Below are 12,270 nucleotides of genomic sequence, written 5' to 3'. Positions count from 1 at the left end.
TTAGATATGTTGCAAACAGGAGATGGCATACCGTTTTCTAACCATGTTTATTGTGTCTAACGTGCTTGGCGTGGTTAACTTACCTCAAGTATGACTGTATGACCAAACTTAAAGAATGAAATAAGACATATAAACCTTAAACAGATCTTTTCCTTTTCTTTAATACCAATTTTTTCCTCCATGTTTGTGTGATGTGTTTTGTTTGGAAGTTTTACTAAAACTTTTAAAATGAAGATATTTTGTCTATGGAATAATTTGAACACGCGTCACACTGGTGCTTGAATCATCCTAGGAAGTAAACTAAAAGCTGCAGAACTTTGGAAATTTTGGATAAACGCAGCTACAACCATCATTGATGACTAGTAATAAGTCAAATGGTTTATACGATGAAGCTGAATTTGCAGAGAATCTTGGGTTTATGTGCCACAAACACATTTCTGAAACAATTTGTGTTTTGCTATCAATGAAATTTGTGATCTAACTACAGTAATCCCTCTCTATATCGCGCTTCGCCTTTCGCGGCTTCACTCCATCGCGGATTTTATATGTAAGCATATTTAAATATATATCGCAGATTTTTCGCTGCTTCGCGGGTTTCTGTGGACAATGGGTCTTTTAATTTCTGGTACATGCTTCCTCAGTTGGTTTGCCCAGTTGATTTCATACAAGGGATGCTATTGGCAGATGGCTGAGAAGCTACCCAGCGTACTTTTCTCTTTCTCTTGCGCTGACTTTCTGTGATCCTGACGTAGGGGGATTGAGCAGGGGGGCTGTTCGCACACCTAGACGATACGGACGCTCGTCTAAAAATGCTGAAAGATTATCTTCACGTTGTGATCTTTTGTGCAGCTGCTTCCTGGAACGACATGCTGCACGGAGCTTCGCATACTTAAAAGCTCGAAGGGCACGTATTGATTTTTGATTGAAAAACAAACTCTGTCTCACTTTGTCTGCTCCTGACGGAGGGGGTGTGAGCTGCCGCCTTCAACAGCTTTGTGCCGCGGTGCTTCACATACTTAAAAGCCAAACAGCCCGATTGATCTGTTTGCTTTTCTCTCTATCTATGTGACATTCTGTGCTCCTGATGCGCACTCCTTTGAAGAGGAAGATATGTTTGCATTCTTTTAATTGTGAGACAGAACTGTCATCTCTGTCTTGTCATGGAGCACAGTTTAAACTTTTAAAAAAGAGACAAATGTTTGTTTGCAGTGTTTGAATAAAGTTCATGTCTCTCTACAACCTCCTGTGTTTCTGCGCAAATCTGTGACCCAAGCATGACAATATAAAAATAACCATATAAACATATGGTTTCTACTTCGCGGATTTTCTTATTTCGCGGGTGGCTCTGGAATGCAACCCCCGCGATGGAGGAGGGATTACTGTACATATATTTTCATCTCATGTGCAACCCGTGTCTCCATGTGCAGAAGTCTTGGGAAATTCATTCTGGTTTAGAGCATAAATAGAGAGCATTGACCTGCAAACATTTGTCAAAGCTAAAATCCATTGGGAGAGAAGTCAGGGATGGGCATTCAGAAGGATCCTGGCTTGGATCAGCTTACACACTTGGGAAAAGTGAGGACAGATGAGGTTACCTTTCACTTAAAATAAATAGTGCAAATCAGGCTGTGTGTGAGGAGTTGTGGAAGACCAGGAGGCAGCAGCAGCACTGGAGGGCTGGCAAAAAAGGAAACAGAGGTTTTGGCAGAAGAATAACGCTTATTGAGAAATATCCCTTGCTTTCCAGTTCAGACAATTTTAACCACCCATTTTTGTGAAACAGTATCCAAAATTAAACCTTGTGGTTCTGTTCATCGCTAGTGAGGCCTTAAAGTGGCCACTGCTCACAGCCTATAGACAAGAAGGTTCACCAACGTCTGTATTTCCCCAGGTATCTGCAGGATTAATGAATGTCTCCTGGTGTGCTCACCAATGTTTGCAGACGCACTGGATCAGAGACATCTGGTCACACTATATGCTCAGCCCAGGGCCACATGGCACATTCTGTGGAAGACATGCACACTCTTCTTACTCTTAATATTCACCACTGATTATTTGGGCCCTTTAGGAATTGACCCCTTCTTCATCCAGTTCACTGTTCTTGATTCGCCCTTTGTTTCCCTCTACTAAGTATTATGTTTAGTGGCTTTGTGTAACTGTGACCACGAAACACAAGTGACCTACGTACTTGGAAATATTTAAAAAGACACCTTAACCCCTTACAAGGCAGCATGTAGACCTCCATCATTCAGAGCACAGCTTATCTTACTGATGTGGACAAGTAGCTTTATGGGCACCATGTTGGCCCTCGCCTTTTAGCTTTCATACTCGATTTCCTCTCCCCTAATAATTTCCTTCATCGTTTCTGGTTATTTCATTATCCTATTTACTCCATATGAACTCACTTACCACCAGCTCAGTTGTGTGCAGACTGGTTAGCTTGACTCTGCCATTGCTGCCTGCCACTGTGCCCTCAGGTCATGTAACAAAGAGACATCCATTAAGCATTGTGGGCTACCAGATGCATGTTTAGTGGGTGGGTTTTTGTGAGGCTTATGGGTGACAGCAAAAACAGGAGCCATGGCTAGAGATGAGGAGATCAGGATCTTTAGCAGGTTAAATTTGTTTTGATGGTAATTTAGGAAACGTTTAATATGTTAGTGATTTGAAAATTAATTTGTTGCTTCCTTTCTTTTGCCATTGCTATTGGGAATGCCACACTGTGTCTTCACAAGCAAGCTCACCTCCTTGTTGTGTTGTGTCAATGAGTTTATGTCAACCTATGCAGATATCTCATGTGGCTTATTTAGCAGAGAAGGTGTCAGCACAGTTTGGGTCTCGTGACAGAGACTGTCCATTAAAAAGAGCAAATGATGAGACATAAAATGACACAGTAAATTCATGGATCCACCATCTTAGATTTGAAACCCATGTCTTTGTGTTTTCTCTGTAGAGTTTGCATGTTCTCCTCTTACTGTTTTTCTTTTCCTCTCCATACTTGACTTTTCATTTTCTATCCCAGAGATATGCTGGCAGCTTAAAATGGCCCCTTTTGAATTCATAAGTGGGTCCGATGATGGAGCAGCACCCCTTCCAGGGTTGGCTCCTTCCTGATGCCAGGTCATGCTGGGATTGGCTCCCGTAACTCCTCAATTGAATTGAGTGAGTCTGAGAATGGGATATCATGGTTTATTTTACTGACATTTATTGCATTTATAACTTCATTACACCAAATGTATTCACAACATAAGTTTTCTTCATTTCTTTTGCATGATTGTGTCATATTCTGATGAAACCACTGACAGATCCAGAGATGCATAAGTGCGATCATCAGAACTGCCCATACCTTCGATCTGAGATAAAAAAAGAGCAAAATATGTGTAAAACTTGAAGAAGTCACGCAGATTTCATCATTTCCTATACATACTTATTAATATTCTAAACAGGAAACCTGTCTTGTGCAGTACTGATCACTGCTACTTATTTCCATTCTCCATAAGTGTTTGGTGTTTTTAATAACAATTTTCTCCCATCTGTTTATTAAGTAACATGCAGGGCAACAGGGAGCATAATAAAGGGTTAGGGTAATAACATCAACAAGTCAACCAGCTTTCAAAACTTCTAATCCAGTTTGGGATGGCAGATGTACTGACCACCACCTTAAAAACAATGAACTGCATTTAATTTATTCTTTAAATAAATGAGTGGATGGAAACATAATATAATCTGCTATATGATAAAACGTTAAGGGCCATGTGTGTGGGTCCGGCCCCTCTGAGCATTCTGATTTGTCAGGTTGGCTTTGATTTGATTGGCTGGTTTGTTTTCGTTGATGGGATCAAAAGAGGAAGTGCGAGTGTGAGACACACGAGGAGGAGTAAAGCCGTAGAAAAGTTAGGAATTATTGAAGCAGACAGGAGGTGAGCAAGGCGCCTCAAAATGATAGAGTCTGAGAAGCAGGTTTTATAGGAACAGAGGGAGCACCGGTCAAGAGAGGTTCAGCCACACAAGGAAACAGTTGTCAGCAGAATGACACAAAGGTGAATTCTGCTGCAGCATCTTCAGTTTAATCATGTAGTGGGAACAGACAGACACACAAAGTTTGTAACCTTTCAGTCTTTCTGAAAGGGTCTTTATAATCTTAGGTTCCTGTCTTGAATGCCATTAGCTTGTGCCTTGCTTCATCATCTGGAAGCTTGGATTTGGCTGACGCTGTTCTTGATTTGCAGTGCTTTCCTTCCTTTGGGCCATCTATTTAGATTCTGGTAGCAGCTAACAGACCCTGGGGAAAGCTCTTTGACACCACACTGGGCTTTACAGATACCAGCCGCTTGTCATCTGCCAATAAACTAATTGTTCATTGGGCCTGTTAAATGCTCACATGTCACAATGTCATCACCTGATCAATGACAAATGTAGTGGCTACATAACTGTGGGCAAGGAGTCTGAGGATTCAAAGCTGTGAACGAAGGATCAGTTAGTTAAACTGAGTTATTTCAGAGCTCCCTCTAGTGTTGGAGTATTATTTAAGGATGACATTGAGAAGATTCCTTCTGTTTTCCAAATTTGTCAGTAAACCTAAAATGGAAAACAAAAGATGGAATATGGAAAACAATAACAGTGACAGGCTAAAAGGAAATGGAAAAAGACCGTTGCTGGGAATTCATTTTATTTTTAATTGAGCCCAGCATTGTGATGAACATCCTTTCTGTTGTCAGATTCCATTATCTTCTGTTTTGTTCTAAGGTAACGACTTTTCTTTCTGTTCTTAATTGTAGCTTTAATGTTTTGGACTTCTGCTTTAGTGTATCTTTATTTAGTTGTGGGGTTTCTAGTTCACAGAACACAAAACATGTTAGCAGGATTAAGAGTTATTTAATGGGGCAAACAAACTGGCCATTTATTAGTCAGGACAGGAGAAGATTTAAAATGAAGGCAAGTTTGATTTATTACAAATGTGCTCTGGTGAGAATGAGAGCCTTTCTTGATTGAACATTTTTACAAAAATGACTTTTATTAATCAATGGTGTACAAATAGATAGATAGATAGATAGATAGATAGATAGATAGATAGATAGATAGATAGATAGATAGATAGATAGATAGATAGATAGATAGATACTTTATTAATCCCAAGGGGAAATTCACAGTCTGACAGTCTGTGCAATCATCAATGAGCCACTTATGTTTTGTGTAATTAGCTTTATTTATTAAACGGTTGTCTTTGCTAATAATACATTTTATTTATATATAAAGTGCCTTCTCCATGCTCAAGGTGCTAACAAAGTAAGCATTTTCTTTCTTTCTTTCTTTCTTTCTTTCTTTCTTTCTTTCTTTCTTTCTTTCTTTCTTTCTTTCTTTCTTTCTTTCTTTCTTTCTTTCTTTCTTTCTTTCTTTCTTTCTTTCTTTCTTTCTTTGCAGTCACTTGTATGTTTGATATCATATTACAATCCCATTTGCTCTGTAAAGTGATGCCACATACCTGCACTCAGAAAGTGATCAGCACACAGGGCTAGCAACGCCATTGTGTTGGCTGAATGTCACTTTGGTTTCCCTTTCCATTCCGCTTCTCTTCAGCCAGCCTGACTGTTCACCATTTCTATATTTGTAGAAATGTGATGGTAAAGACAGTAAAGTGCAGATGTGTGAGGTAAACTGAAGTACCAGTACCAGTACTGAAGAAACTCACAAAAAAACATACAAACTGTTCGGTGAGAGTGAGAAAGTGTGGCACCCGCTTTCAAATGCAGAATTCAGGTTAAGAAAATCATCTCCAGTATTAAGAAGGAAAATTCAAGGCCATCAACAATCCAAACAGAATCTACTAGGTCATGTCTGAGGTCAAAATGTCTGACTCAGCATCTTTAAATCATCCCAAGGTTAGAACTCCACCACTCAGATAATTGGAAAATGTCATGAGTTTATCATCAGAAAGAAAATAAGATGGCCATAAAGATGGTACTGACCTGTAAAACCTGTAAGTTACAAAACCAGAATTTAAGTGAAACAAAAGTTGTCAGTATGCTTGAAATGATGACATTTTGGATACAATGAATGCCAAACAGGACCTCTGAGCAGAAGGACCTTAAACAGACCATCAACCAGCATGAGACACCGCAAGACCAGGATGACATGTATGACAGTCTTGGGATTAGTTTAAAAAGGAAAATTTGGGATCAGTCGGTGAGGTAGAGGAGCAATGAATAGGGATCACAAAGTAAATTAGGATTCAAAAGACACATAGAAATAAAGATAGAAGGTGATCATTCAAAGAATTTGGGAGTTTCAAAGAGGGGGACACCTGAATCAAGGGGCACATTTCACATTCACAGAAACACATGAATGTTGGCTAAAAGTTGAATTTGTGTCTGTCATTCGCCCCAAAGAGTTCACATTGATCTACTGTTGACCCTTGGTGTGGAATAAGTGAAGACCTCAAATATATCTAAATATGTCAGACCTTAACTTTAGGGAGCACACTTTGTTTTTTATGAGATTATAATTGGGACAGAGGAAGGAGGGCAAGGAAAGCTGGTGATGGAATGGGGAAGTACAGGAGAGTATACAGAGGAAGAGGATGGCGAAGAAGAAGTGGGATAGTCAGAGAGATGCAGAAAGTAGACAAGAGTACAAGGAGATAAGGCGCAAGGTGAAGAGAGAGGTGGTGAAGGCTAAAGAAAAGGATTATGATGAGATGTATGAGAGGTTGGACACTAAGGAGGGACAAAAGGACTGGTGGGCTACAGAGAGGGGCCGAGCTGGGAAAGATATGCAGCAGGTTAGGGTCATAAAGGGTAAAGATGGAAACAAACTCACAAATGAGGAGAGTGTGTTGAGCGATGGAAAGAGGACTTTGAGAGGTTAATGAATGAAGAGAACGAGAGAGAGAAGAGGTTGGATGATGTGGAAATAGTGAATCAGGAAGTACAACAGATTAGCAAGGAGAAAGTAAGGACAGCTAGGAAGTGGATGAAAAATGGAAAGGCCGTTGGTCCAGATGACATACCTGTGGAAGCATGGAGGTGTTTAGGAGAGATGGCAGTGGAGGTTTTAACCAGATTGTTTAATGGAATCTTGGAAAGTGAGAGGATGCCTGAGGAGTGGAGAAGAAGTGTACTGGTGGGCCGATATTTAAGAATAAGGGGGATGTGCAGGACTGCAGTAACTACAGGGGAATAAAATGATGAACCACAGCATGAAGTTATGGGAAAGAGTAGTGGAAGCTCAGTTAAGAAGTGAGGTGATGATTAGTGAGCAGCAGGATGGTTTCATGCCAAGAAAGAGCACCACAGATGTGATGTTTGCTCTGAGGATGTTCATGGAGAAGTTTACAGAAGGCCAGAAGGAGTTGCATTGCGTCTTTGTGGACCTGAGAAAGCAAATGACAGGGTGACTGAGAGGAGCTGTGGTATTGTAGGAGGAAGTCGGGAGTGGCAGAGAAGTACGTAAGAGTTGTACAGGATATGTACGAGGGAAGTGTGACCGTGGTGATGTCTGCGGTAGGAGTGACAAAGGTGCGATTACATCAGGGATCGGCTCTGAGCCCTTTCTTTTTTGCAATGGTAATGGACAGGTGGACAGAAGAGATTAGACAGGAGTCCCCATGGACTGTGATGTTATCTGATGACATTGTGATCTGTAGAGATAGTAGGGAGCAGGTCGAGGAGACCCTGGAGAGGTGGAGATATGAGAGGAGAGAAATGAAGGTCATTAGGACCACAATGACAGAATACATGTTTGTGAATGAGAGGAAGGTCAGTGGAATGGTGAGGATGCTGGGAGTAGAGTTTAAATAGTTCAACTGTGTCTCCTCAGAGAATCCATGTGTACCACTGGTTTGACATTGTGTCGGTTGGTCACGGAGTCCTGAATAAGGCACATTACCTGCATTAGAGGGAGTGTCAGTTACGGCCCTACGGCCATCTGGCGTGATTACCCAAGGGTGATCTGGTTCATTGTTGAGGACCTGAGTGGCAGGACCAGGACAAGGGGACGCCCACAGAACACCTGGCTGCAGCAGATAGATGACCATTTCTGGAGGATGGGACTGGATTATGTGTCTGCCTGGAAGGTTGCCAACCAGGATCCTGTGCTGCTTCATCGTGTGGTGGGACATGCTGTACCAGTGCCTGCTCCCCAACCTGACTTGACCTTCAACACAAATTTTAATTCTTCATCAGGTATGTCTTTTGGAAATGTGTGTTTTATTTATGGTTGTATTATGTTTAAGAAATGTGAACTCCAATTAGTCACAGAACCTTAAGAACCAACAACCTACAATAGCACATCACTCCGTGCCATTTTGACATCACTTGAAGCGTATTTAGCTGTGAATGAATACTATTGAGCCACCACAAGCTGATTTGGATTCTCTTTTAAACTACATGACATTGTAAAGTGCTGTTAAGAAGGGAATATTTAAGGGAGTCTACTAACATAAGTAACTCCATTCTATTATCACTTTATTTTTGAGTGTGGCTTTCTGTTAAAAATATTTAATAAGCAAAACTGCGTGTAACTGACTCTTTGAAGTAACTACACTCTAACTATGAAATCACGTATCTAAGCCTGAATGTTAACACTCCTCTACATGCGTTAGCTTGCTGCTTTTCAGGATTGTAGGGTTGTCACCAATCTCAGGTCACAGAGCAAGGACACTGCAGTCCACCAGGGGACACCCTGACACGCACACTTGATGTCACTCACACCCAGGAGTGACATTCACTTGTTAGCATGAGCTTGACATTTAGCTCTTCTACTGTTTGACAGAACCAGGTTAACTGGCCTGGCCTTGGCATTTTCCACATGAAATTTTCATGTTCTGCCTCAGCAAGTTAAAGTGAAAGACAAAAAAAAAATGAAACCTCATTTCTTCCTTGGACGTCTCCATTTTGCTGATTTGTCTTCTTTGTCCTTTTTCTGTCAATCAAACAGAAATACAGTTAAGGCTTTATAAAGCAAATTTAATATTGTGATAATGAGTGTAGCCTGGGTGCTCAGGCATTAATGGCCACACCACCATGATGGCAGTTTAATGCTTGCCAAAGAATGACAGAGTGACCCCCAGCTGGTCAGTTTACTAGCCCATTCTTTAATCATAAAAAGGTCTGTATAAAGTATTGGCTTTCAGTAAATCCACTTTGTCCCCTCACTGGGTGCACCAAGAAGCATGTTGTGTCATTAACTATGGCCCTCAGTTTGTGTGCTCCAAAAACACACAAAATGAAATATTTTTCTTCAGATATCTCTACCAAGAACACAAGGTCCCAGATTTTATATATAAAGCTACAGTACCTGTTGAAGAGAGGTAATAGAATCATTTAAAAATATTTGCCCTACTTGTACCTTCAGACCCTTTCCCTGTATTTGTGTGTGTGAATGTCTCTTCACCGGCACTCTGTCTCCCGAGCACATTCCCCAAGGCCTGCAGCTCAGGCTCTGTCGTTATTTTCAAGGCAACTTTCTCATCTCCTGCATGGTTTAATACTTTCCATCTTTGAAGGCGACTCTCTCAATGTGCACCTTTGTGCGTCTCACACCTCGTCTTTTGTCGTGTCACCAAAACCAACTGAACAGATTCCTCATAGGAACTGGACCCGCATACCTTAGTGTTTTATTGAATAGTAAATATATACAAATATATATAAAAATATATAAACTGTAATGCCTGTGTGTCTGTGGATCACCCACCAGGCTCATCAGGTAATACCACCCTGGGGCAGGAGGGGGCGCTCATGCTGACCTTCTCCTCCTTAGTTCCCTCCACAGTACACAGAAGACACCCACTGAGGGGAACTGACTCCGCCATTTCTTGTCCCCTGCCTTTAAAGCTCACAGCTGCCAGAAACAGACTTCACTGTAGGACAGAGCTCCGTCCACCATGAGCAGAGCGATAACGAACTCAGCCTGATGGCATTCCTAATCTGTTTTTCTTTTGAGCATAGTGCTGGCACAAATAGTGGCCCCTTATTGCTTTTATTTTTGGACTGAATTAAATGGGGACAACTGAGTTAGTGCCCTAATATCTATCTGTGGTGCTTGCAGTATTTCATTCGAGTACAGTTTATATATATATGCAAACTATATCACAGATCTTTGCTTCTGTTTGTACAGTATATACTGTGAGCTGCGAAGCTAATCGTACCCCCAAAAAGACACAGACGCCCCTGGGAAAAACCCTAGGAAACCCCTAGGAAACATAGACAGACTACCTTCACATTTCTCCTTTCCCTTCTGGCCGGCTCTGTCGCGTAATCTGCCTCCCGTGTGGTACTCCGCCTTGTCAAAAAGCCTGTACGGGCTTCTCTCAGTTGCTTAAAACTAATTTCTTGCTTCTCCTTACCCCTCTCCCAGACATTCTCTCCTCCTGGGGAAACTGTCATCTCTGAATTGTCATGGAGGAGCACGTTTAAACTTTTGAAAAGAGACAAATGTTTGTTTGCAGTGTTTTGAATAAAGTTCCTTTCTTTTCTACAACCTCCTGTGTCTCTGTGCAAATCTGTGACCCAAGCGTGACGATACATATATTGTGATGAATGGCCAGGACCATTACCCTGCCAGGATGGCAGCCGGGTGGAAGGGCCGAGGGAGAGAGAGCATGGTTTGGCACCTTATCTCCTCCTGGGATGCTGGAGGGTTGGGTTGCTGCAGTACTACAAATTCCAGCAGGGCATGCTGGGAGTTGAAGTTTGAGTTTAGAGCAGCCCTTTTGGATGCTGTGGGCACTGCAAAGGGTTGCTGCAGAGACAATGGAGCACTTTGAGGCTGTGTACTTCCACCACACCCAGAAGTACTGCCGGAAAAAGGTCAGGGAACACCTGGAGCACTTCCAGGTGTGCTATGAAAGGAGCCACCTCACTTCAGTCGAAGAGCCAGGGAGGAGGTAGGCAAAACTTTCTGGAGGAGGAGTGGAGACAAAGAAAGAAAGGAAGAGACAAGGAAGAAGAAAGGACTGTGTTTATCTGAACATTTGGTGCTTGTACTGTGCTGTGTAGTGGGGAGCAAAAGAAAAGTGCTCCCTCACTTAAAATAAAGGCGTGCTGTGTGTCAAGACTGTCAGAGGTTTGGGGAGCTGTATGCCCCCTGGTGGTCCACAATATATAAATAGACAAGCAATATATGACCTGTCAAATAATACAAAGAGTACACGACACGTGTTTCACCCTAATTGGGACTCATCAGGTGTACGCACCTTTGCTTCCCCTTGCGGGGATTGAACCTCGAATGTCAGTGCCTGAGGCTGAGCCCAGGACTTGAAGACATGTCCTACTGTGACAGACTCATAAAGTTAAACCTGCTTAGTCTTGAACAAAGGAGACAGCATGGGGGCCTAATCCTGGTCTTTAAAATCCTGTAAGACATTCATAAAGGAGATCCAGCAACATTCCTTTGGCTTAGGGGTGAATCTCCTACTTGATGACATCAGTGGAAATCAAGAGGACGTGCCGTTAAAACTGAAGCCAGGAAGCTCTTCTTTACACAAAGAGCAGTGAAAGTCCACAACAAACTACTGAGACATGGAGTTGAAGCAGAAACCTCGACAACCTTTATGAAGAGATGTTAGGACAGCTTAGCTGTTAGCTGAACAAATGAACTTCATGGAGTAAATGGTCTTGTCTCGTTTGTTAAATGTCGCATGTTCTTATATACAGTTAGGTCCATAAATATTTGGACAGAGACAACTTTTTTCTCATTTTGGTTCTGTACATGACCACAATGAATTTGAAATGAAACAACTCGGATGCAGTTGAAGTGCAGACTTTCAGCTTTAATGCAGTGGGGTGAACAAAACGATTGCATAAAAATGTGAGGCAACTAAAGCAATTTTTGAACACAATCCCTTCATTTCAGGGGCTCAAAAGTAACTGGACAAATTAAAGAACTGGAAATCAAATGTTCATTTCTAATACTTGGTTGAAAACCCTTTGCTGGCAATGACAGCCTGAAGTCTTGAACTCCTGGACATCACCAGATGTTGGGTTTCCTCCTTTTTAATGCTCTGCCAGGCCTTTACTGCAGCGGCTTTCAATTGCTGTTTGTTTGTGGGTCTTTCTGTCTGAAGTTTAGTCTTCAACAAGTGAAATACCTGCTCAACTGGGTTAAGATCAGGTGACTGACTTGGCCATTCCAGAATTTTCCAATTCTTTGCTTTAATAAACTCCTGGGTTGCTTTGGCTGTATGTTTTGGGTCATTGTCCATCTGTATCATGAATCAATTTGCTGGATTTGAGCAGACAGTATGTGTCTGAACACCTCAGAATTCTGTCCTGT

General features: G+C 41.8%; 1 long non-coding RNA gene across 1 annotated transcript; it reads right to left on the bottom strand.

The window, feature by feature from the left end:
• Positions 1 to 3,182: 3,182 nt before the first annotated feature.
• LOC127526135 (uncharacterized) lies at positions 3,183 to 9,268 on the bottom strand. Its single transcript, XR_007933758.1, has 2 exons — positions 8,865 to 9,268; positions 3,183 to 3,353 (listed from the first exon to the last, which is right to left on the bottom strand). It is a non-coding gene; the product is annotated as an uncharacterized LOC127526135 (long non-coding RNA).
• Between the last annotated feature and the right edge of the window lie 3,002 nt (positions 9,269 to 12,270).

The sequence above is a fragment of the Erpetoichthys calabaricus genome, chromosome 17 (genome assembly GCF_900747795.2).
Source record: "Erpetoichthys calabaricus chromosome 17, fErpCal1.3, whole genome shotgun sequence".
NCBI classification, from domain to species: Eukaryota; Metazoa; Chordata; class Cladistia; order Polypteriformes; family Polypteridae; genus Erpetoichthys; species Erpetoichthys calabaricus.
This window is presented reverse-complemented; position numbering and strand designations above follow the sequence as displayed.